This window comes from Hippopotamus amphibius, chromosome 3, assembly GCF_030028045.1.
Source record: "Hippopotamus amphibius kiboko isolate mHipAmp2 chromosome 3, mHipAmp2.hap2, whole genome shotgun sequence".
NCBI lineage: Eukaryota > Metazoa > Chordata > Mammalia > Artiodactyla > Hippopotamidae > Hippopotamus > Hippopotamus amphibius.
This window is the reverse complement of record NC_080188.1, coordinates 12,934,803-12,958,889: the sequence shown is the minus strand read 5'-3', so window position 1 is coordinate 12,958,889 and position 24,087 is coordinate 12,934,803. Positions and strand designations below refer to the sequence as shown.

Genomic DNA, 24,087 nt, shown 5'->3' with positions numbered 1-24,087 from the left:
AGAGAAATAGGAAGAAAGAAAATGTAGGATTTCTCAAGAAGTGGCATAAATTTTTTTTTAAATCAAGAAAACATCATATTTTACTTATGACTGCAAGATATGTGTAAAATAATGACCAAGTTATTAGGTTCCAGAATAAATAAATGCTGGTTCACTATGCATTTATATAACTGTGTACCTATTGTATTTGCTAAAAATCTCCTAATTTTGAATGAAAATTGTGATATGATAATCTGAACTTTCCTTCTGTTTTAGTGTTTCATAGAAGTCACGATTTCTGATTTTTCTTTTTCCACTAGCAGAGAAGTTAAGTACATACGGCTAAATGATTAGTGATACCTATACATAGAACATACTATATTTACTACTGTTGATTTCTGAGACTCTAGATTGTTTCATTACAAATAGCTCATGTTCAATTATTATTTGCTTGGTCTGGATAATCTTTCTATTCTTATTGATTTCTTTATTATATCTCATTATCAGTATAGTCATTGAATTTGTCTATGGGTGTCTGTCCAGTATCAGTAGTTCTAGGCAAATTCTTTCTATAATTTTCAATAAAGTAGGCATTTCTTGAAAGATAAAATTGTAATAGTATCGATATAGGAGGCAATATCACTTACTGATTACTGGGAATGAACTTTGGAGTTTAAGAAATTTGATTCTAACTCAAGATACATCACTCATAGGCTCTTGGGCTTATTCCTTCCGAACTCCAAGCACTGGTTTCCATCTTTGTAAGAAGTTAATAATACTACCTCATGAAGAAGTTGTGAAGACTCCATAAATATTAATTGAAAAATACTTAGTACAGTGCTTAGCCAAAAAGGAGCTGTTCACTATGTAGCCACTATTATTACTTTTTAAGGTATTCATTATTTGATATACCTGTTTTGCAACATGTTCAAGGCAATGAAGTTATCCCAATACCAAGGACCACTTTGTAACTAATATCATAACATAAAATTAGAGAGCACCATTGCAGCATGGTAAAAAGAGATTTTCAGTGCTTGTCATGGTATCATTGAATATGCTGATTTAAGTAACTGTGCACTGGTTTCAGGGGTTCCTGTTATCATCTAAGTATGTGCGAGGGATTGAAGACAAGTGACAGCAAAGCTGAGTGCTACTGTCACTGTGAATTCAGAAGACCTTCCCAGAAGTAAAAGTAACTTATGACTTTTTTCCATGTACTTCAGTTGTCTAGTCTCTTTCAGATTGGCAATATCAGCTCCACATCTGGACAGCTCACATATAACCAGTGATGTGCACGGCCTCCTGAGGAGCTGTCATTCTCTCTGAACCTCTTTCCAAGTTCCCTGACTCAGTGCTTGTTGGCTTTGTAGAGGCATCTTTGAATTTGCTTTTGCAAACACAAAAGTAAAACCCTATGGGGAGTCATGCTGCACTTTGCTTGGTGAGAAGTGGGAAGTAAGCAGGGTACTTTTTGTATCCCAAAATAAACAGCAGGGTCTTAAACATAGCTACTGAACCATGCTACTCTGAGTTTTTACTGCCAGAGAGATAAAGCCAGGCACCTATGTATCCACTGTATGGGTAGTACCCTGGCCTGAATAGGCCTTTTGCTTTACAGAATTGAAGATGAATTAAAGTGGACCATGCTCATTCTTTCATTGACCAATGAGAATGAGATGCCTGTGGTTTATTATATATAGCATGTGGTAAAATAAATTTTCATTGTTTAGGTACTAAGCATGACAGTATTCAATTTCAAGATTTAATTTCAGAACTTTTGCGACTACCTTGTTATTAATAATTAGAAAATGAAGATATATTATTGTCCATTGATGAATAGTAAACATGAATAACACTCAAACAGAAATAATACTGTTTGTTTGCTGATTTACATTTTGCATTGGAGAAAGATACTTTAAATATTTTTAAATCATAAATTATTAAACTTCTCCTAAACCATTCTGAACTTTAACTTTAAGGATCCCAAATACTTTTCAGCGGGTTCACTAAGCAGTTTACACATTTTGGGCAGGGTAATTGCTGTAGGGGATCTCTTGTATATTATATTAATAAGATATTTAGTATCATTGCATCACTTACCTCTGCTCACTAGATTCCAGTAGTCATCTGACCACATGCCTGAGTTGAGAAAACCAAAATTGTCTCCAGATACTGCCAAATTATCTCCTGTTGAGAATCACTGTCCTAAGATATTATCTACATTTTTGACTCTTATTCTACCATGAATTGCAGTGGAGTTTCTCAGAGGCTACATGATTTGTGATGTCACAAGAGATTTTTCTGTTCACTGGAAGATGTTTTAATTTTCCTTTCTTTTTAAAAAACTTTTAATGTAGTAGAAACATATAAAAATTTATCATTTTAACAATTTAAAGTGTACAATTCCTTGGCATTAATTACTTCCACAATGTTGTACAACCATCACCACTGTGTCCAAAATTTTTTATCACCTCAAATAAGAAGTCTATAAAAATTAGTAATTCCCATTCCTCCTTCCCTTCAGCCACTGGTAACCTCTAATCTATCTTCTGCCTCTATCTAAATATTGTTTAAAAGGAATCGAGCATATGCATCCTTTGAGTCTGGTTTATTTCACTTAGCATAAAATATTCAAGTTTCTTCCATATTTAGCATGTATCAACTTCATTCCTTTTTATGGCTGAAAAATATTCTATTTTATGTATTAATAACATTTTGTTTATTCATTCATCTGTTTAGGAACACAAGTTATTTTCACCCTTTGACTTTTATGGGTAATTCTGTAATGAACACTGGTGTACAGTATCTTTCTGAGTCCCTGTTTTCAATTTCTTTGAGTACAGGAAGTCCCCTACATATAAACAAGTCCTGTTCTGTGAGCACATTTGTTAAATCCAATTTGTTCATAAGTCCAATAAAGTTAGCCTAGGTACCAAACTAACACAATCAGGTATATAGTACTGTACTGTGATAGGTTTATAATACTTTTCACATAAATAATACATAAAAAACAAACAAGGGCTTCCCTGGTGGCACAGTGGTTAAGAATCCACCTGCCAATGCAGGGGACATAGGTTCAAGCCCTGGTCCGGGGAGATCCCACATGCCATGGAGCAACTAAGCCCGTGTGCCACAACTACTGAGCCTGCACTCTAGAGCCTGTGAGCCACAACAACTGAGCCCACATGCCACAACTACTGAAGCCCACTTCCCTACAGCCCGAGCTCTAGAAGAGACACCACTGCAATGGGAATCCAGAGCACTACAACAAGGAGTAGCCCTCGCTCACCACAATTAGAGAAAGCCCGTATACAGCAATGAAGACCCAATGCAGCCAAAAATAAAATAAATTAAATAAATAAATAAATTTTAAAAAAGTTTGACTTTAAAAGAACAAACACACAAAAAAAACATTTTTAATCTTACAGTGTAGTACCTTGAAAAATACAGTAGTATGGTACAAGAGCTTGCATATAGGGGCTGGCATTGAATGAACAGGCAAGAAGATTTACTGACTGAAGGAGGGAGAGGAGGTGGGAGATGGTAGAGCTGAAGGATTGTCAGCAATAGGAGACAGAGGGCAAGCTGCAATTTCACTCATGCCTGACACTGATGGAATGCACATTTGCATCTTTGAAAGTTTGCAACTTGAAGGTTCGTATGTAGGGACCTTACTGTACATATCTAGGAGTGGTATTGCTAGATACTATGGAGTTTTATATTTAATTTTTTAAGTTCTTTATTGGAATATAATTGCTTTACACTGTTGTGCCAGCTTTTGCTGTACAACAAAGTGAATCAGCTGTATTTATACATATATCCCCATATACCCTCCCTCCCATGATCTCCTCCCACCCTCCCTATCCCACCCCTCTAAGTCCTCACCCATCAACGAGTTGATCTCCCTGTGTTATGCAGCAGCTTCCCACTGCTATTTTACATTTGGTACTGTATATATGTCAATGCTACTCTCTCACTTCATGCCAGCTTCCCTTTTGCCTCCCTCCTCTGTGTCCTCAAGTCCATTCTCTATATCTGCATCTTTATTCATTTTTTTAGATTCCATATATATAAAGTAGCATACTGCATTTGTTTTTCTCTTTCTGGCTTATTTTTCTCTGTATGACAGACTCTAGGTCCATCCACCTCACTACAAATATCTCAACTTCATTCCTTTTTATGGCTGAGTAATATTCCATTGTATATATGTGCCACATCTTCTTTATCCATTCATCTGTTGATGGGCATTTAGGTTGCTTCCATGTCCTGGCTATTGTAAATAGTGCTGCAATAAACATTGTGGTACATGTTTCTTTTTGGATTATGGTTTTCTCTGGGTATATGCCCAGGAGTGGGATTGCTGGGTCATATGGTAGCTCTATTTTTAGTTTTTTAAGGACTCTCCATACTGTTTTCCATAGTAACTGTACCAATTTACATACCCACCAACAGTGCAGGAGGGTTCCCTTTACTCTGCTCCCTCTCCAGCATTTATCGTTTCTAGATTTTTTGATGATGGCCATTCTGAATAGTGTGAGGTGATAACCTCATTGTGGCTTTGACTTGCATTTCTCTGATGATTAGTGATGTTGAGCATCTTTTCATGTGTTTGTTAGCCATCTGCATGTCTTCTTTAGAGATATATCTATTCAGGTCTTCTGCCCATTTTTGGATTGGGTTATTTTCTTTTTTGGTATTAAACTGCATGAGCTGCTTGTATATTTTGGAGATTAATCCTTTGTCAGTTGCTTTGTTGGCAAATATTTTCTCCCATTCTGAGGGTTGTCGTCTTGTTTATGGTCTCTTTTGCTGTGCAAAAGCTTTTAAGTTTCATTACATCCCATTTGTTTATTTTTTTATTTTATTTCCGTTATTCTAGGAGATGGGTCAAAAACGATCTTGCTTTGATTTATGTCATAGAGTGCTCTGCCTATGTTTTCCTCTAAGAGTTTTATAGTGTCTGGCCTTACATGTAGGTCTTTAATCCATTTTGAGTTTATTTTTGTGTATGGTGTTAGGAAGTGTTCTTATTTCATTCTTTTGCATGTAGCTGTCTGATTTTCCCAGCACCACTTATTGAAGAGGCTATCTTTTTTCCATTGTATTTTCTTGCCTCCGTTGTCAAAGATAAGCTGCCCATATGTGCATGGGTTTATCTCTGGGCTCTCTATTCTGTTCCATTGATCTATATGTCTGTTTTTTGTGTCAGTACCATACTGTCTTGATCACTATGGCCTTGTAGTATAGTTTGAAGTCAGGGAGCATGATTCCTCCAGCTCCGTCTTTCCTTTTCAAGATTGCTTTGGCTATTCAGGGTCTTCTGCATTTCCATACAATTTGTAAAATTTCTTGTTCTAGTTCTGTGAAAAATGCCATTGGTAATTTGATAGGGATTGCATTGAATCTGTAAATTGCTTTAGGTAGTATAGTCATTTTCACAATGTTGATTCTTCCAATCCAAGAACATGGTATTTCCCTCCATCTGTTTGTATTGTCTTTGATTTCTTTCATCACTGTCTTATAATTTCATGCATACAGGTTATTTTCCTCCTTTGGTAGGTTTATTCCTAGGTATTTTATTCTTTTTGTTGCAATGGTGAATGGGAGGGTTTCCTTAATTTGTCTTTCTGATCTTTCATTGTTAGTGTATAAGGATACAAGAGATTTCTGTGCATTAATTTTGTAGCCTGCTACTTTATTAATTCATCGATCAGTGCTAGCAGTTTTTGTATTAACATTGGAGGATTAAAACCATATGATAATCTCAGTAGTTGCAGAAAAAGCTTTTGACAAAATTCAACATCCATTTATGATAAAAACTCTCCAGAAAATGGACATAGAAGGAAATTACCTCAACATAGTAAAAGCTGTATATGACAAACCAACAGCCAACATCATTCTAAATGGTGAAAAACTGAAAACATTCCAAGAACAGGAAAAAGACAAGGGTGCCCACTCTCACCACTATTATTCAACATTGTTTGGAAGTGTTAGCCACAGCAATCAGAGAAGAAAACAAAATAAAAGGAATCCAAATTAGACAAGAAGAGATAAATTTGTCACTCTTTGCAGATAACATGATATTATACATAGGAAAGCCTATATTTAACTTTTTGATGTATTGCCAAATTGTTTTCCACAGTAACTGCACCATAGTAACTATCACATGAACAAGAGCTCCAGTTTCACCATGTCCTCCCTAACACTTATTTTCCATATTTTGGACTATTGCCAACCTAGTAGATGTGAAGTGAAAGTGGTATATAATTATGGTTTTGAATTGCATTTACTCATTAAGTAGTGATGTTGAACAGCTTTTCATGTGTTTGTTTGCCACTATCTTCTTTTCTGAAATTTCTATTCATATTCTCTATCATTTTGGGGGTTTGTCTTTTTGTGGTTGAGTATTAGGAGTTTTAACTATCTATATATATTCTGGATATTTAGCCCTTCTCAGAAATATGATTTGCAAATATATTTTGTCTGCTGTAGATAGTGTTTTCACTTTCTGGCGACATCCTTTAATGTACTTTTTTTTTTAGTTCAATAAATTCTAATTTATCATTTTTTTCTGTCATTTCTTGTATTTTGGTGTCATATTTAAAAATCCATTGTCAAATCAGGGTTATGAAGACTCACCTTTATGTTTTATTCTAAGAGTTTTATGGCTTTAGCTCTTATATATAGGTCTTTGATGCATTTTGAACTAATTTTTGTACCCAGAGTGAGGTAGGGCTCCAGCTTCATTTTTTTGCATGTGAAAATTCAGTGTACCAGCACCAGTTGTTGAAGACTGTTTTTATTCCCCATTTAATGGACTTGGCCCCCCCACTAAAAATCAATTTTCTACATACGTATAGGTTTATTTCTTGACTCTTAATTATATTCCAATGATCTATATATACAATATATTCCTATGCCAGTATTACACTGTTTTGATTACTGTAGCATTTTAGTAACTTCAAAAATCAGAGACTGAGAGTCTTCTGAATGTGTTCTTTTGTGAAGTTGTTTTGGCAGTTCAGGACTCCCATTCCCAGTTTCATGAGATTTTATTTTTTAATCTTGAAAGAGTGTTAGATTTCTTTAAAAAAACTTTTCTGCATCAATTAAGATGATCATATTTTTTCTTTCTTTTTTTCTACATGCCCCCCCATTAATGTGTTATAATCCATTGATTGATTTTCTTATGTTAAATCAAATTTTCATTCCTGTGACAAATCCCACTTGGTCATATGCTGTTGGATTCAGTTTGCTAGTATTTTGTTAATAATTTTTGCATCAATATTTATAAAGAATATTGTTCTGAAATTTTTTCTTGTGATTCTTTATCTGGCTTTGGTATCTGTGTAATGTTTTACTCATAGAATGAGTTAGGAAGTGTTCCTTTCTATTCTATTTTTTGCATATATTAGAGAAGAATTAGTGTTAACTTATAAATATTTGGTGGACTTCACCACTGACGCCATATGAACTTTTCTTTGGTGGAAAGTTTTTGATTACCTATTCAATCTTTATTTTCATAGGTATGTTGAGATTTTCTCTTTATTCTTAAGTCAGTTTAGGTAATGTGTGTTTATTTCATCTAGATCATGTAACATATTGGAGTATAATTGTTTATATATTTTCTTATAATGCTTTTTCTTTTTGTAAAATTGGTGGTACTATCCCCACCTTCACTTTTGGTTTCAGTTATGTGTTTCTCCTCTCCTTTTTCCTTTATCATTATAGTGAAATGGTTTTCAATTTTGTTGATCATTTAAAAGAACTACCTTTTGGTTTTTTGATTCTCTCTATTGCTTTTCTATACTCTATTATTTCTCTATCCTCTATTGTTTATATCTCCACTCTAATATTTAGTAGTTCCTCTCTTGTACCAATCTTAGGTTTAGTTTGCTGTTCTGTGTCTGGTTACTCAAGGTGTAAAATTAGGTCATTAATTGAGATTGTTTCTCTTTTTTAATGTAAGCTTTTTGAAGTATAAATTTCTCTCTGATCACTGCCTTTGTATCATCCCATAGGTTTTGGTATATGGTTTTTCATTTTTATTTCTCTATAAATATTCTCTAATTTCCATTGTGATTTCTTTTTCGGCATTTGGGTTGTTCAGAAGTGGGCTCTTTCAACATATTTGTGAATTTTCCAGTTTCCTTTCTGTTATTAATGTGAAGATTCATTCCATTGTCTTCAGAAAAGATAGTTTCCATGATTTCAAATATTTCAAATGTATTGAGACTTGTTTAGGGGCCTAATGTGATCTATCTTGTAAAATGTTCCATGTGTCCTTTGAAGTGTGTTTTTTGCCTTTTGTTATGTCTTGTAATTTTTTTTCTTAATTGCTAGACGTGATGTATCAGGTAAAAGGATCCACTGTAAACAGGCCTTTAATAATGAGGTAGTAAGGTGTTGGGGAATAGGAAGTATTCTATAATTCTATGATTAGGTCTCCACCCTTTTGTGTCCCTATGCCTTGAATTGTGAATTTAATAAGTGTTTCTCAGTGCTCCCCCACCCCAACCCCTTGGGTGAGACTTGATGGTTAGAGACAGCTGGATTTGGATATTTTCCTTCCCTAGGGCAGTTAGGCTCTGATGACACTCTAGCAGGTGAGGATCTGGTTAACTAGTTACCCCAAGTTAAGGCCTTGTTAAGGAAAGAGTGCTCTGATGTATTTTGTAATGGTTCATTTTCCCTTCCCTGGCTGGATACCCAAGGGGATTTTTCTCAATATTTATTGTAGGCAACTGGTTAGGCTTCTGGAGGTAAATCCCATAATATTGTGTGTACTTCTCTCTGGCTGGATCCCTCTGGAGTTTCTAACTCTCAGAAGTTGTCCACACTGAGCCTTCAGCACTTTACCACTTACTGTTCAGGTTGTCTTATCCCAGCACTGTTTCCTAAGGCAGTTTCTGCCCCTGAATCTCTGCTCTGGCAAGCCAAGACACCCTGTAACACTTCTGTATCTCTAATATTGGGGCAACAGTTTGCCCTGTGTTCTTACTTCTCTTGTGTATCCAAGAAGAGTTATTGATTTTTCAGTCTGTTAAGCTTTTTACTTGTTAGGACAGAGTGGCGACTTCTAAGCCTCCTACCTGTGTAAATGGCTTTGCTTGTTTTTTGATATTTTTGGGGGGGAGATGAAAACTGGAAGTTGTCTGCATTTTGCTCTTTCCTTCATTTTTAAAGCTGCTTTTGCAGAATATAGATTTCTGTGTTGTTAGTCCCTTCCCCCACCATTCACCCAGTACTTAAAGATGTTTTCCTTATGTATTCTAGCTCTTCTTCATTTTCCTGATAATTCTGTGCTTATTCTTATCATGATTCTCTTGTAAGTAGCAAATCATCCCCATTTCAACTCCCATTTGCTTTTAACTCCTTTGTATTATTATGGTTTTCATCAGGATAAGTGATGGGTCTCTATATGATTTTTTTTTATATTTATTGAGCAGGGGATTTGATGGCATAGTCAAATTTGGTCATACCTGTTTTGATTTCCATTTTGATGTTCATTTCTCTCTCTCTGTGTATATAAATACATGCACATATATACACATATACATATTTCTCCTTCATTTTATCCTTTCTATTCTTCAGGAAGTCCAATTATACTCCAATTATGCCTCAGACCACTTGATACTGTCTCACAAGTAATTAAGACTTGTTCATGCTTTTAAATTTTTGTTTCTTTTAGTGTTTCTGTTTGGATAATTATGTTTTAAGTATGCTTATTCTTTTTTCTGTTATGTTTTGCTAGTTGTATCTAATGCCTTTAAAAAATTCAGATATCAGATTCTTTAATTACAGGATTTTCATTTAGTTCTTTCTCATAGTTTTCCAATATTTTCTAGAAATTTTCACCCCTTGAAACATTATTGCCAGCTTCTCTAGATTCATTAAATATTTATCATGGTAATTTTAAATAACTTGTCAATGTATTACAATATCTTGACTATTTTTGGGTCAATTCATATTGACTGATTTTTTTTCTTTATACTATGTCATTTGTTTACACATACCTTCTTAAAATTTTGGATTGTATTCTCATATACTGCTTTCTCAGTGTAGTCTTTTCCACTGATTAATATCTGGCACTCAAATGTATGTTTGTTTATTTATTTGTCTTTTAATGATAACAAATTTGCTCTATGCCACGAGGATAATTTTTTCTTATTTGTTTATTGCTGAAAACATGGTTCATAGAACTGTACTAGACACAAAGAAGACACCAATAAGCCTTTGTTCGGTAAATGAATTTATTAATTCTTGAATAATTGTTAAAATAGTTTGGACTCATTTCCCATGAACATGTACCTCAGTCAATTTTAATTTCCTATCTTCAAAGAAAGTCAAAGCTATAGAAACTTCTGTAGGTAAAGCTCCTTCCATGCTTAGTGAGACAACCTTAACTTAGAAAATTTAGGAAGAAATATTAACATGAATAATTGTCAACATCTTCTAAACATTGTCTATGCCAAATAACTGAGGAGTCTTCAGTGAACATCTTCATCATTAAAATTACGTAAAGGAGTGAATGAGTAACAAATAGATCATTAAAGATTCTCATGGGGAGACAAGATGAAGTAATTCTTATGTCTTTGTACTTCAAGGTCCTTAGAGACCAAAGAGTGTGAATATAAACTATATAAGTGTTTGATAAATATTACTAATGATTATAAGTGAAGTTCGTATATGTACATGTATATTTTAAAATGTTTAGCAAAAACATAAAATAAAAATTATTTTAAAGAAGCTATTATGAAGGAAAATATAGGTAGGATCAAGAGGAAATGGGAAACTGAGAGAAGACATTTCTCCTTTTTTTAACAGTCAAAAAATTAATGTGGTGTTTAATATTTGGAGGGGTAGGGCATTACTTGTTTCCTTTGTTGGAAAAGAAAAAATTATCAACAATGAATAACAAGTGAGAGTAGATATATTTTTATTTGTTAATGTGAAAATTCATTTCAAACAGATGAAAAACAATGATTCATTTGCAAATTATCTAAAATTATAGAGCCTTCCTAAAATAAAATTAGATTTTCTAAATTGAGAGTTATGGACATCTAATTAATTACTAATCTTCTTTACCCAACTTTGTAGTCTGTATATCCACTTCTCATTTTGGGTTTTGATGTCTTCTAAAGCTTTGACTTTGTCATCAGATTTCATTATCCCACTTCAGTAGTACTGAGTAATTTTTCTCAGTTGCTATAGTGTGAGGATACCATTTCTTCCCTTTTTCATGAACTCCAACTGCACAGCAAACTTTACCATTAAATGAATAATTTTTTCTAAGTGACTGCTAATGTATTGAAGTTTTGGCATATTTATTGAACTATGAAAATATTTCAAAATTTATATTAAACATCCAACTGAAAATAATATAAACACCTTCAATTTATCTAATTCTTACTTCAAAGTGAATTTTTATAGAGGAATCTATTATATATTTTGGTACATATCATTTAAGTGATTTAATTTCCTTTAGAGAGATACCTGTTTGTAAACAGTATACAAGAGTATCCTTCTTTCTTATTTTTAAAATATAGATATCATTCTTTTTTTACAGTTTACTACCTAAAAGAGCTTTATGAATACATGTGTTTCATTAATATACCTCATGCATGTTTACACACACATGCACACCCCCAGCACTTATATATATATATTTTATATATCCATGCTATATATATATATATTTTATATATCCATGCTATATATATATATATATGCATATATACACATGTATATATACACACAGTCAACATTTAAAAGTGTATAATACAAAAGAGTCATTCAACTCAAAAATGTTGAAATTTTAAAATAACAAATTAATAAGTGGAAACAACCTAGCCTGTGAATGCGTTATCCCATCTAATTGGGACAGGAAATATTTCCATGTATCATCTATAAAAGAGTTATAAAATGTTATAATGAAAAAAATCTGTGATTTATTGTATTTTGTGTTTTTTCCAGTAAATTCAATATACTCTATTCACTATAAAGTCAATATTACTTAAACTGAAGGTGGAAACTTGTACTATTCTGTGAACTGTTTGTTACCAGTTCATTGTGAGGTCAATACATAAACTGAGAGTAAACATTTAGAAATTTTTGTAGTCATATAATGTATATGATTTATGACATAGCAATTCAAATTTCTAAATATATGCTCCAGAGATGTATACAAGAAGTTTCCTAGCAGCAATATTGTTCTAGCTCCAAACTGAAATCAGTTTAAGTGTGCATTAGCCAGTGAATGAATAAATAAATGTTGGTAAATTCATATCATTGAATTTTATCCCACAGTGAAAATGAATGAGGTGAAGTAAAGCAATACAATTAATATGCATGAAATTCAGGAACACAATTGTGAATGAAAGAGCAAAGGAATGAAAATATCAACAGTGTGATTCCAATCATAGAAAGTTTGAAAACAGAAAACTGGTCATTTTGATTAATGGGTATGTATTTTTTTAAATTTATAAAGAAAAATATGAAGAGGCTAAGTAAAATTTTCAAGAGAGGGTTACCTTTGAGATAAGAGAGGATCATGGGATCATGAGGACTCTTGTGGCTTTAGAAATACTGCTAATTTCCTACCTGGTAAGTTCTTTTGTAGGTAGATACTTTCTAAAAAAATACTTGAAACAAAAAATCAGTTAGTGAGTTGTAGCTGGTAACTTAGATCCCTGCTTCCTAAAGTGTATTCAGTGTGCAAATATATATATATATATATATTCAGGTTTTATATATATATATAAATCCTGGTCTTCTTAAAATTATTCTGAGTTAATAGGTCCTAGGTGGGATCTAATATTCTGAATATTTAATAAATTCCCAAGTGAAGACCATGTTTTCAGTTTTCAGTCTACATCTTGAGTACAAATAACCTAGATCTCATTAAAAGAGAGAAAGAGAGAGTCACTCATTAAAAGTGAGAGAGTGAAAAATAAAGATGTATTAAAGAAAGTGACATGAGCAAAACATTTCACATTAAAGTAACTGTCAGAAATACTTCATGACATTGAAAGTGAAAAGGATAATAACATGGGTAGCCAATCCAAATTCAGAAAGGAGGAAAACAATCTACTAAGTCATTGAAAAGATGATCACTCCAGGTTGAAAATTATATGATAAAAAGGCAAGCATTGTTCAAACCAATCTTTATATGTATTTTTAAAGAAATAGAAACAATATAATGTTTTAGATAACAGTGCATCAAATTTTAGTTACATTTTTTCACTTCCCTTTGAAATTATAACAGATATTAAAAGATGTTTTGAAAAACTTTTATGGATTATGGAGCAATCATAATTTTTCACATGGATTAATTAGATCATTTTCTGTAGTTTTAACTTTCACAGTCATTTTTACAGTCCCACACAAATGTACAAAACAACTGCATATAGATTAATACTGAAGGTTATCCTTAGCACCAAACTTCTACTTATTTCTATTTCTGTAAATTTCATTATATATATTTTATTTTGGTTTGTTTTTTAAATTAATTTTTAATTGGAGTATAGTTGCTTTACAATGTTGTGTTAGTTTCTGCTGTGCAACAAAGTGAATGAGTTATACATATACATATATACACTCGTTTTAAAATTTCCTTCTCATTTAGGTCACCACAGAGCACTGAGTAGAGTTCCCTGTGCTATATAGTAGGTTCTCATCAGTTACCTATTTTATACATAGTAGTGTATCTATGTCAGTCCCAATCTCCTGATTCATCCCATCACACCCTTCCCACCTTGGTAACCATAAGTTTTTTCTCTACATTTATTAATCTATTTCTGCTTTGCAAATAAGTTCATTTGTATCATTTTCTAGACTCCATATATAAGCAATATTATTCAACATTTGTTTTTCTCTTTCTGACTTATTTAATCTGCATGACAATCTCTAGGTCCATCCACGTCTTTGCAAAGAGCACTATTTCATTCCTTTTTATGGTTCAATAATATTCCATTGTATATATGTACCATATCTTCTTTATCCATTCCTCTGTCGATGGACATTTAGATTGCTTCCATATCCTGGCTATTGTAAATAGTGTCACAATGAACATTGGGTGCTTGCATCCTTTCAAATTCTGGTTTTCCCTGGATATATGCCCAGGAGTGGAATTGTCATATGGTAGCTCTATTTTTCACTTTTTAACGAACCTCCATACTGTTCTCCATAACAGCTGTACCAATTTTACATTCCCATCAACAGTGTAGGAGGGTTCCCTTTTCTCCACACCCTCTCCAGCATTTGCTCTTTGTAGATTTTTGATGATGGTCATTCTGACCAGTGTGAGGTGATAACTCATTATGGTTTCGATTTGCATTTCCCTAATAATTAGTAATATTGAGCATCTTTTCATGTGTTTGTTGGCCATCTGTGCATCTTCTTTGGAGAAATGTCTATTTAGGTCTTCTGCCCATTATTTGAATGGGTTGTTTGCTTTTTTGATATTGAGCTGCATGTGTTATTTGTATATTTTGGAAATTAGTCCCTTGTCAGTTGTTTCTTTTATACTTTCATGTAGGAGTTTCATAGTGTCCAGCCTTAGATTTAGGTCTTTAATACATTTTCAGTTTATTTTTGTGGATGGGTTTAGGGAGTGTTCTAATTTCATTGTTTTACATGTAGCTTTCCAGTTTTCTGAGCACCACTTATTGAAGAGTCTATCTTTTCTCCATTGTATATTCTCACCTCCTTTGTCAGATATTAAGTGGTCATAGGTGCATGGGTTTTTCTCTGGACTTTCTATCCTGTTTCATTGATCTATATTTCTGTTTTTGTGCTAGTACTATACTGTTTTGATTACTGTAGCTTTGTAGTATAGTCTGCAGTTATGGACCTTGATTCCTCCAGCTCTGTTCTTCTTTCTCAAGATTGCTTTGGCTATTAAGGGTCTTTTGTGTTTCCACAGAAAATGTAAAATTTTTTGTTCTAATTTAGTAGAAACTGTCCTTGGTAATTTGATAGGGATTGCACTGAAACTGTAGATTGCTTTTGGTAGGATAGTCATTTTCAAAATATTGATTATTCCAATCCAAGAATATGGTATGGCTCTCCATCTGTTTGTGTCATCTTTGATTCTTTCATCAGTATCTTATAGTTTTCTGAGTACAGGTCTTTTGCCTCCTTAGGTAGGTTTTTTCCTAGGTATTTTATTATTTTTGTTGAAATGGTAAATGTGACTGTTTCCTTAATCTCTCTTTCTGATCTTTTGTTGATAGTGTATAGGAATGTAAGAGATTTATGTGTATTAATTTTGTATCTTGCCACATTACCAAATTCATTGATGAACTCTAGTAGTTTTCTGGGAGCACTTTTAGGATAGCATTTTCTATGTATAGGATCATGTCATCTGCCAACAGTGACAGTTTTACCTCTTCTTTTCCAATTTGGATTCCTTTTATTTCTTTTTCTTCTGTGACTGCTGTGACTAGGACTTCCAAAACTATGTTGAACAGTAGTGGTGAGAATGGACATTCTTGTCTTATTCCTGATCTTGGAGGAAATGCTTGTGCCTTTTCACCATTGAGTATGATGTTAGCTGTGGGTTTGTCATACACGGCCTTTATCATGTTGAGGTAGTTTCAATCTAAGCCCATTTTACAGAGAGTTTTTATCATATATGGGTGTTGAATTTTGTCAAAAGCTTTTTCTGCATCTATTGAGATGATCATATGTTTTTTATTCTTCAATTTGTTAATGTGGTGTATCACATTATTTGATTTATGTATATTGAAGAATCCTTGAATCCCTGATATAAATCTTACTTGGTCAGGGTGTATGATCCTTCTAATGTGTTGTTGTATTTGGTTTACTAGTATTTTGTTAAGGATTTTTGCATCTATATTAATCAGTGATATTGGCCTATAATTTTCTTTTTATGTGATATCTTTGTGTGGTTTTGGTATTCAGGGTGATTGTGGCATTGTAGAATAAACTAGGGAGTTTTTCTTCCTCTGCAATTTTTTGGAAGAGTTTCAGAAGGGTAGGTGTTAACTCTTTTCTAAATGTTTGATAGAATGCTCCTGTGAAGCTTTCTGTCCCTGGCCATTTGTTGTTGGAAGATTTTTAATCACAGTTCCAATTTCAGTACTTGTGATTGGTCTATTCATATTTTTTATTTCTTCCCAGTTGAGTATTTGAAGGTTGTATCTTCCTAAAAATTTGTCCATTTCTTCTAGGTTGTCCATTTTATTGGCATATGGTTGTTTGTAGTAATCTCTTATGACCCTTTATATTTCTGTGGTGTCTATTGTAACATCTCATTTTTCATTTCTAATTTTATTGATTTGGATCCCCTCCCTTTTTTTCTTTCTTTTTTTAAAAATTTTATGTATACATTTATTTGCTGTTTTGGGTCTTCACTGCTGTGTGTGGGCTTTCTCTAGTCATGGCAAGTGGGAGCTACTCTTCATTGAATTATGTGGACTTCTCATTGAAGTGCTTCCCTTGTTGTGGAGCATGGGCTCTAGGTGGATGGGCTTCAGTAGTTGTGGCACATGGGTACAGTAATTGTGGCTTGCATGCTCTAGTGCACTGGGTCAGTAGCTGTGGCACATGGACTTAGTTGTTCCATGACATATGTGATCTTCCTGGACCAGGGATTGTACCCGTGTCCCCTGAATTGGCAGGCAGATTCTTAACCACTATCCCACCAGGGAAGTCCTCCATTTTTTCTAATGAGTTTGGGTAAAAGTTTATCAATTTTATTTATCTTCTCATAGAACCAGCTTTTAGTGTCATTGATCTTTGCTATTGTTTTCTTCATCTCTATTTCATTTATTTCTTTTTTTTTAAGAACTTTTATTGAGATACAGTTAACAGAAAATATATTTAGAGTGTACACTTTGGTATCCCAATCTCCCAATACATTCTCCCCCAACCCTCCCTGCTATCCCCACTTGGTTTCCCTATGTTTGTTCTCTACATCTGTGTTTCTATTTCTGCCCTGCTAACCAGTTGAAGTGTACCATTTTTCTATTGTCCGCATATATGTGTTAATTTACAATATTTGTTTTCCTCTTTCTGACTCACTTCACTCTGTATGACAGTCTCTAGGTCCATCCATGTCTCTACAAATGTCCCAGTTTCATTGCTTTTTACAGCTGAGTAATATTCCATTGTATATATGTACCACATCTTTTTTATCCATTCATCTGTTGATGGACATTTAGGTTGCTTCCATGTCCTGGCTATTGTAAATGAACATTGGAGTGCACGTGTCTTTTTGAATTATGGTGTTCTCTGGGTATATGCCCAGCAGTGGGATTGCTGGGTCATATGGTAACTCTATTTTTAGTTTTTCAAGGAACCTCTGTACTGTTCTCCATAATGGCTGTATCAATTGACTTTCCCACCAGCAATGCAGGAGCATTCCATTTTCTCCACACCCTCTCCAGCATTTACTGTTTGTAGATTTTCTGATGATGCCCATTCTAACCAGTGAGAGGTGATGCCTCATTGTCATTTTGATTTGCATTTCTCTAATAATTAGTGATGTTGAGCAGCTTTTCATGTGCCTCTTGGCCATCTGTATGTTTTCTTTGGAGAAATGTCTATTTAGCTCTTCTGCCCATTTTTGGATTGGGTTGTTTGTTTTTTTGATATTGAACTGGATGTATCATTTATATATTTTGGAGATTAATCCTTTGTCTGTTGATTCATTTGCAAATATTTTCTCCCACCCTGAGGATTGTCTTTTCATCTTGCTTATAGTTTCCTTTGCTCTGAAGAAGCTTTGAAGTTTCATTTGGTCCCACTGATTTATTTTTGTTTTTATTTCCATTACTCTAGGGGGTAGATCAAAAAAGATCTTGCTGTTATTTACGTTGAAGAGTGTTCTTCATATATTTTCCTCTAGGAGTTTTATAGTGTCTGGCCTTACATTTAGGTCTTTAATCCATTTGGAGTTTATCTTTGTGTATGGTGTTAGGAAGTGTTCTATTTTCATTCTTTTACATGTAGCTGTCCAGTTATCCCAGCACCACTTATTGAAGAGGCTGCCTTTTCTCCATTGCATATCCTTGCCTCCTTTGTCATAGATTAGTTGACCATAGTTTATCTCTGGGCTTTCTATCCTGTTCCATTGATCTATATTTCTGTTTTTGTGCCAGTACCATACTGTCTTAATTACTGTAGCCTTGTAGTATAGCCTGAAGTCAGGAAGCCTGATTCCACTGACTCCATCTTTCCTTCTCAAGATTGCTTTGGCTACTCGGGGTCTTTTGCGTTTCCATACAAATCATAAAACTTCTTGTTCTAGTTCTGTGAAAAATGCCATTGGTAATTTGATTGGGATTGCATTGAATCTGTAACTTGCTTTGGGTAGGATAGTCATTTTCACAATATTGATTCTTCCAATGCAAGAACATGGTATGTCCCTCCATCTGTTCGTGTCATCTTTGAAACTTTCATTAGTGTCTTATAATTTTCTGAGTACAGGTCTTTTGCCTCCTTGGTTATGTTTATTCCTAGGTATTTTATTCTTTTTGTTGCAGTGGTGAATGGGATTGTTTCCTTAATTTCTCTTTCTGATCTTTCATTGTTAGTGTATAGAAATGCAAGAGATTTCTAAGTGTTAATTTTGTATCTTGCAACTTTACCAAATTCATTGATTAGCTCGAGTAGTTTTTTGGTGGCATCTTTAGGATTTTCTAGGTATAATATCATGTCTTCTGCAAACAGTGACAGTGTTAATTCTTCTTTTCCAATTTGGATTCCTTTTATTTCTTTTTCTTCTCTGATTTCTGTGGCAAGAACTTCCAAAACTATGCTGAATAGTCTGGATATCCTTGTCTTGTTCCTGATCTTAGAGGGAATGTTTCAGTTTTTCACCATTGAGAATGATGTTTCCTGTGGGTTTGTCGTATATGGCCTTTTTTATGTTGAGGTAGGTTCCCTCTATGCCCACCTTCTGGAGAGTTTTTTTTTATCATAAATGGGTGTTGAATTTTGTCAAAAGTTTTTTTGCATCTATTGAGAGGATCATGTGGTTTTTATCCTTCAATTTGTTCATATGGTATATCATATTGATTGATTTGCATATATTAAAGTATCCTTGCATGCCAGGGATAAACCCCACTTGATCATGGTGTATGGTCCTTTTAATATGTTGTTGGATTCTGTTAGCTAGTATTTTGTTGAGGATTTTTGCATCTAAATTCATCAGTGATATTGGTCTGTAGTTTTCTTTTTTTATAGTATCTTTGTCTGGTTTTGGTATCAAGGTGATGGTGGCCTCTTAAAGTGAGTTTGGGAGTGTTCCTTCCTCTGCAATTTTTTGGAAGAGTTTGAGAAGGATGGGTGTTAGCTCTTTTCTAAATGTTTGATGAAATTCACCTGTGAATCCTTCTGGTCCTGGACTTTTGTTTATTGGGAGATTTTTAATCACAGTTTCAATTTCATTACTTGTGATAGGTCTGTTCATATTTTCCATTTCTTCCTAATTCAGACTTGGAAGCTTATACCTTTCTAAGAATTTGTCTGTTTCATCTAGGTTGTCCATTTTATTGGAGTATAGTTGCTTGCAGTAGTTTCTTATGGTTCTCTTTATTTCTGCAGTGTCTGCTGTAACTTCTGTTTCATTTCTAATTTTAATGATTTGATTTATTGATTTGGGTTTATCCTCTTTCTTTATCTTGATGAGTCTTGCTAGAGGTTTATCAATTTTATTTATCTTCTTAAAGAACCAGCTTTTAGTTTTATTAATTTTTGTTATTGTTTTCTTTGTTTCTATTTCATTTATTTCTGCTCTGATCTTTATGATTTCTCTCTGTCTACTAACTTTGGCTTTTGTTTGCTCTTCTTTCTCTAGTTTCTCTAGGTGTAAGGTTAGATTTTTTTATTTGGGATTTTTCTTGTTTCTTGAGGTAGGATTGTATTACAATAATCTTCCCTGTTAGAACTGCCATTGCTGAATCCCATAGGTTGTGGATCATTGTGTTTTCATTGTCACTTTTCTCTAGGTATTTTTTGATTTCCTCTTTGATCTCTTCAGTGATCTCTTGGTTATTTAGTAGCATATTGTTTAGCCTCCATGTGCTTGTGTTTTTTATAGTTTTTTTTTTCCTGTAATTGATTTCTAATCTCATAGTGTTGTGGTCAGAAAAGATGCTGGATATGATTTCAATTTTCTTGAGTTTACCAAGGCTTGATTTATGACCCCAAATGTGATCTATCCTGGAGAATGTTCCATGTGCACTTGAAAAGAATGTGTAATCTGCTGTTTTTAGGTGTAACGTCCTATAGGCATCTATTAAATCCTGCTGATTTATTGTGTCATTTAAAGCTTGTGTTTCCTTATTAATTTTCTGTGTGCATGATATGTCCATTAGTGTAAGTGAGGTGTTAAAGTCCCCCACTATGATTGTGTTACTTTCGATTTCCTCTTTCACATTTGTTAGCATTTGCCTTATGTACTGAGGTGCTCCTATATTGGGTGCATATATATTTATAATTGTTGTCTCTTCTTCTTGGGTTAATCCCTTGATCTTTATGTAGTGTCATTTCTTGTCTCTTGCAACATTTTATATTTTAAAGTCTATTTTAACTGGTATGAGTATTGCTACTCCAGCTTTCTTTTGATTTCTATTTGCATGCAATATCTTTTTCCATCCCATCACTTTCTGTCTGTATGTGTCCCTAGATCTGAAATGGGTCTCCTGTGGACAGCAAATATATGGGTCTTGTTTTTGTATCCATTCAGCCAGTCTGTGTCTTTTGGTTTGTGTATTTAGTGCATTTACATTCAAGGTAATTATTGATATGTATGTTCCTATTACAATTTTCTTAATTGTTCTGTTTTTGTTTCTGCAAGTCCTTTTCTTCTCTTATGTTTCCTGCTTAGAAAAGTTCCTTTAGGATTTGTTTTATGGCTGGTTTGTTGGTGCTGAATTCTCTTAGCTGTTGCTTGTCTGTAAAGCTTTTGATTTCTCCATCGAATCTGAATGAGATCCTTGCTGGATAGAGTATTATTGGTTGTAGTTTCTTCCCTTTCATCACTTTAAACATGTTGTGCCAATTCTTTCTGGCTTGCAGAGTTTCTGCTGAGAAATCAGCTGTTAACCTGATGGGAGTTCCCTTGTATGTTATTTGTTGTTTTTCCCTTGTTGCTTTTAATAACTTTTCTCTGTCTTTAATTTTTGTCAATTTGACTACTATATGTCTTGGCGTGTTTCTCCTTGGGTTTATCCTGCCTGGGACTCTCTGTGCTTCCTGGACTTGGGTAGCTATTTCCTTTCCCATGTTAGGGAAGTTTTCAACTATACTCTCTTCCAATATTTTTTCAGGTCCTTTCTCTCTCTCTTTTCCTTCTGGGACCCCTATAATGCAAATGTTGGTGTGTTTAATATTGTTCCTGATGTCTCTTAGGCTGTCTTCAGTTCTTTTCATTCTTTTTTCTTTATTCCTTTCCACATCAGTGATTATCACCATTCTATCTTCTAGGTCACCTATTTGCCTTTCTGCCTCCATTAATCTGCTATTTGTTCCTTCTAGTGTATTTTTCATTTCAGTTATTGTGTTGCATATCTCTGTTTGTTTCCTCTTTAATTCTTCTAGGTCTTTGGTAAACTTTTCTTGCAACTTTTCATTCTTTGCATCCAGTCTTTTTTCAAAGTCCTGGATCATATTCACTATCATTATTCTGAATTCTTTTTCTGTAAGGGTGCCTATCTCCTCTTCATTTAGTTGTTTTTCTGGGGTTTTATCTTTCCCTTCATCTTGTACAAAGTCTTTTGCCTTTTCATTTTTGCTATCTTTCTCTGGCAGTGGTTTTCATCTCCACAAGTCGAAATACTGCTAATATTGCTTGATACTGCTTTCTGCCCTCTTGTGGAGCAAGCTATCTAGGAGGTTCATTGGTGCTTCCTGATGGGGGGGACTGATGGTGGGTAGGGCTGGGTGGGAGGAGGTCAGTAAGCCTTTAATCTGCTTGTCTGCCAATGGGTGGGGCTGTGTTCCCACCTTGTAGGTTGTTTGGCCTGAGGCTGCCCAGGACTGGAGCTTTCAGGCTCTTTGATGTGGCTAATGGCAGACTCTGAGAGGGCTCATGCCAATAAGCACTTCCCAGAACCCCTACTCCCAGTGCCCCTCTCTCCTCTGTGAGCCACAGTTGCCCCCCACCTCTGCAGTCAACCTTCCAACACCAGCAGGTAGGCCTGGTTCAGTCTCCTATTTGGTTACTACTCCTTCCCCCTGGGTCCTGGTGAGCACACTTTTTTGTGTACCCTCCAAGAATGGAGTCTCTGTTTCCCCCAGTCCCGTGGAGGTCCTGCAATCAAATCCCACTGACTTTCAAAGTCTGATTCTCTGGGTATTCTTCCTCCTGTTGCTGGACTCCTAGTTTGGGAAGCCTGCTGTGGGGCTCAGAACCCTAACTTTTGTGGGTGGACTTCTGTGGTATAACTGTTCTCCAGTTTGTGAGTCACCCACCCAGCATTTATGGGATTTGATTTTAATACAATTGCACCCCTTCTACCATATCATTGCAGATTCTCCTTTGTCTCTGGATGTGGGGAGTCTTTTTTGGTGAGTTCCAGTGTCTTTCTGTCAATGGTTGTTCAGCGTTTAGTTTTAATTCTGGTGCTCTTGCAAGAGGAAGCAAGTGCATGTCTTCCTACTCTGCCTTCTTGATCCTCTCTCCTATTTCATTTATTTCTTCTCTGATCTTTATGATTTCTTTCCTTCTACTAACTTTGGCTTTTGTTTGTTCTTTTTTCTTTAGTTACTTTAGCTGTAAGGATATGTTATTTATTTGAGATTTTTCTTTTTTTCTTGAGGTAGGATAATATTGCTATAAACTTCCCTCTTAAAGCTGCTTTTGCTTCATCCCATAGGTATTGAATTGTCATGCTTTCATTGCTACTTGTCTTTAGGTATTTTTTGGTTTCCTCTTTGATTTCTTCAGTGATCCTTTGATTATTTGGTAACATATTGTTTAGTCTCCATGCATTTGTGATTTTTATAGTTTTTTTTTGTAATTGTTTTCTTATCTCATAGCATTGTAGTCAGAAAAGATGCTTGCTGTGACTCAATTTTCTTAAATTTACCAAGGCTTGATTTTTGACCCAAGATGTGATCTGTCCTGGAGAATGTTCTGTGTGCACTTGATAAGAAAGTGTATTCTGTTGCTTTTGAATGGAATGTCCTATAAATATCAATTAACTCTGTTTGGTCTAATTGGTGTCATTTAAGGCTTGTGTTTCCTTATTAATTTTCTGTCTGGATGATCTATTCATTTGTGTTAGTGGTGTGTTAAAATCCCCCATTATCATTGTTACTGTTGATTTCCCCTTTTATGGTGTTAGCATTTGCCTTATATATTGAGGTGCACCTATGTTGGTTGTGTATATATTCACAATTGTTACATCTGCTTCTTGGATGGGTCCTTTGATCATTATATAGTGTCTTGCTTTGTCTCTTGTGACAGTTTTTATTCTGAAGTCTACTTTATCTGATATTAGTATTGCTATTCCAGCTTTCTTTTGATTTCTATTTTCTATCCCCTCACTTTCAGGCTATATGTGTCCCTAAGTCTGAAGTGGATCACCTGTAGACAGCATATATATGGGTCTTGTTTTGTATCCATTCAGCCTTCTGTGTCTTTTGGTTGGAGTATTTAATCCATTTACATTGAAGATAATTATCGATATGTATGTTCCTATTGCCATTTTCTTAATTGTTTGGGTTTGCTTTTGTAGGTCTCTCTCTCTCTTTTTTCTTTTTCCTTGTATTTCCAGCCTACTGAAGTTCCCTTAACATTTGTTGTAAATTTGGTTTGGTGGTGTTGGAATTCTCCTAGCTTTTACTTGTCTGTAAAGATTTTGATTTCTCCAGCAAATCTGAATGAGATCCTTGCTGTGTAGGGTAATCTTGGCTGTAGGTTTTTCCCTTTCATCACTTTAAATACATCATGCCACTCCCTTCTGGCCTGAAGAGTTTCTGCTGAAAAATCAGCTGATAACCTTAAGGGAATTCCCTTGTATGTTATTTGTTGCTTTTCCCTTGCTGCTTTTAATATTTTTTTCTTTTATTTAACTTTTGTTAGTTTAACTAATATGTGTTTAAGCATGTTTCTTCTTGGATTTATCCTGT

At 34.4% G+C, this 24,087-nt stretch overlaps 1 pseudogene; it reads left to right on the top strand.

Annotated features, from left to right (window-relative positions):
- LOC130848400 (40S ribosomal protein S26-like) overlaps positions 1–24,087 on the top strand; it is a 52,992-nt pseudogene that overhangs the window by 17,763 nt on the left and 11,142 nt on the right.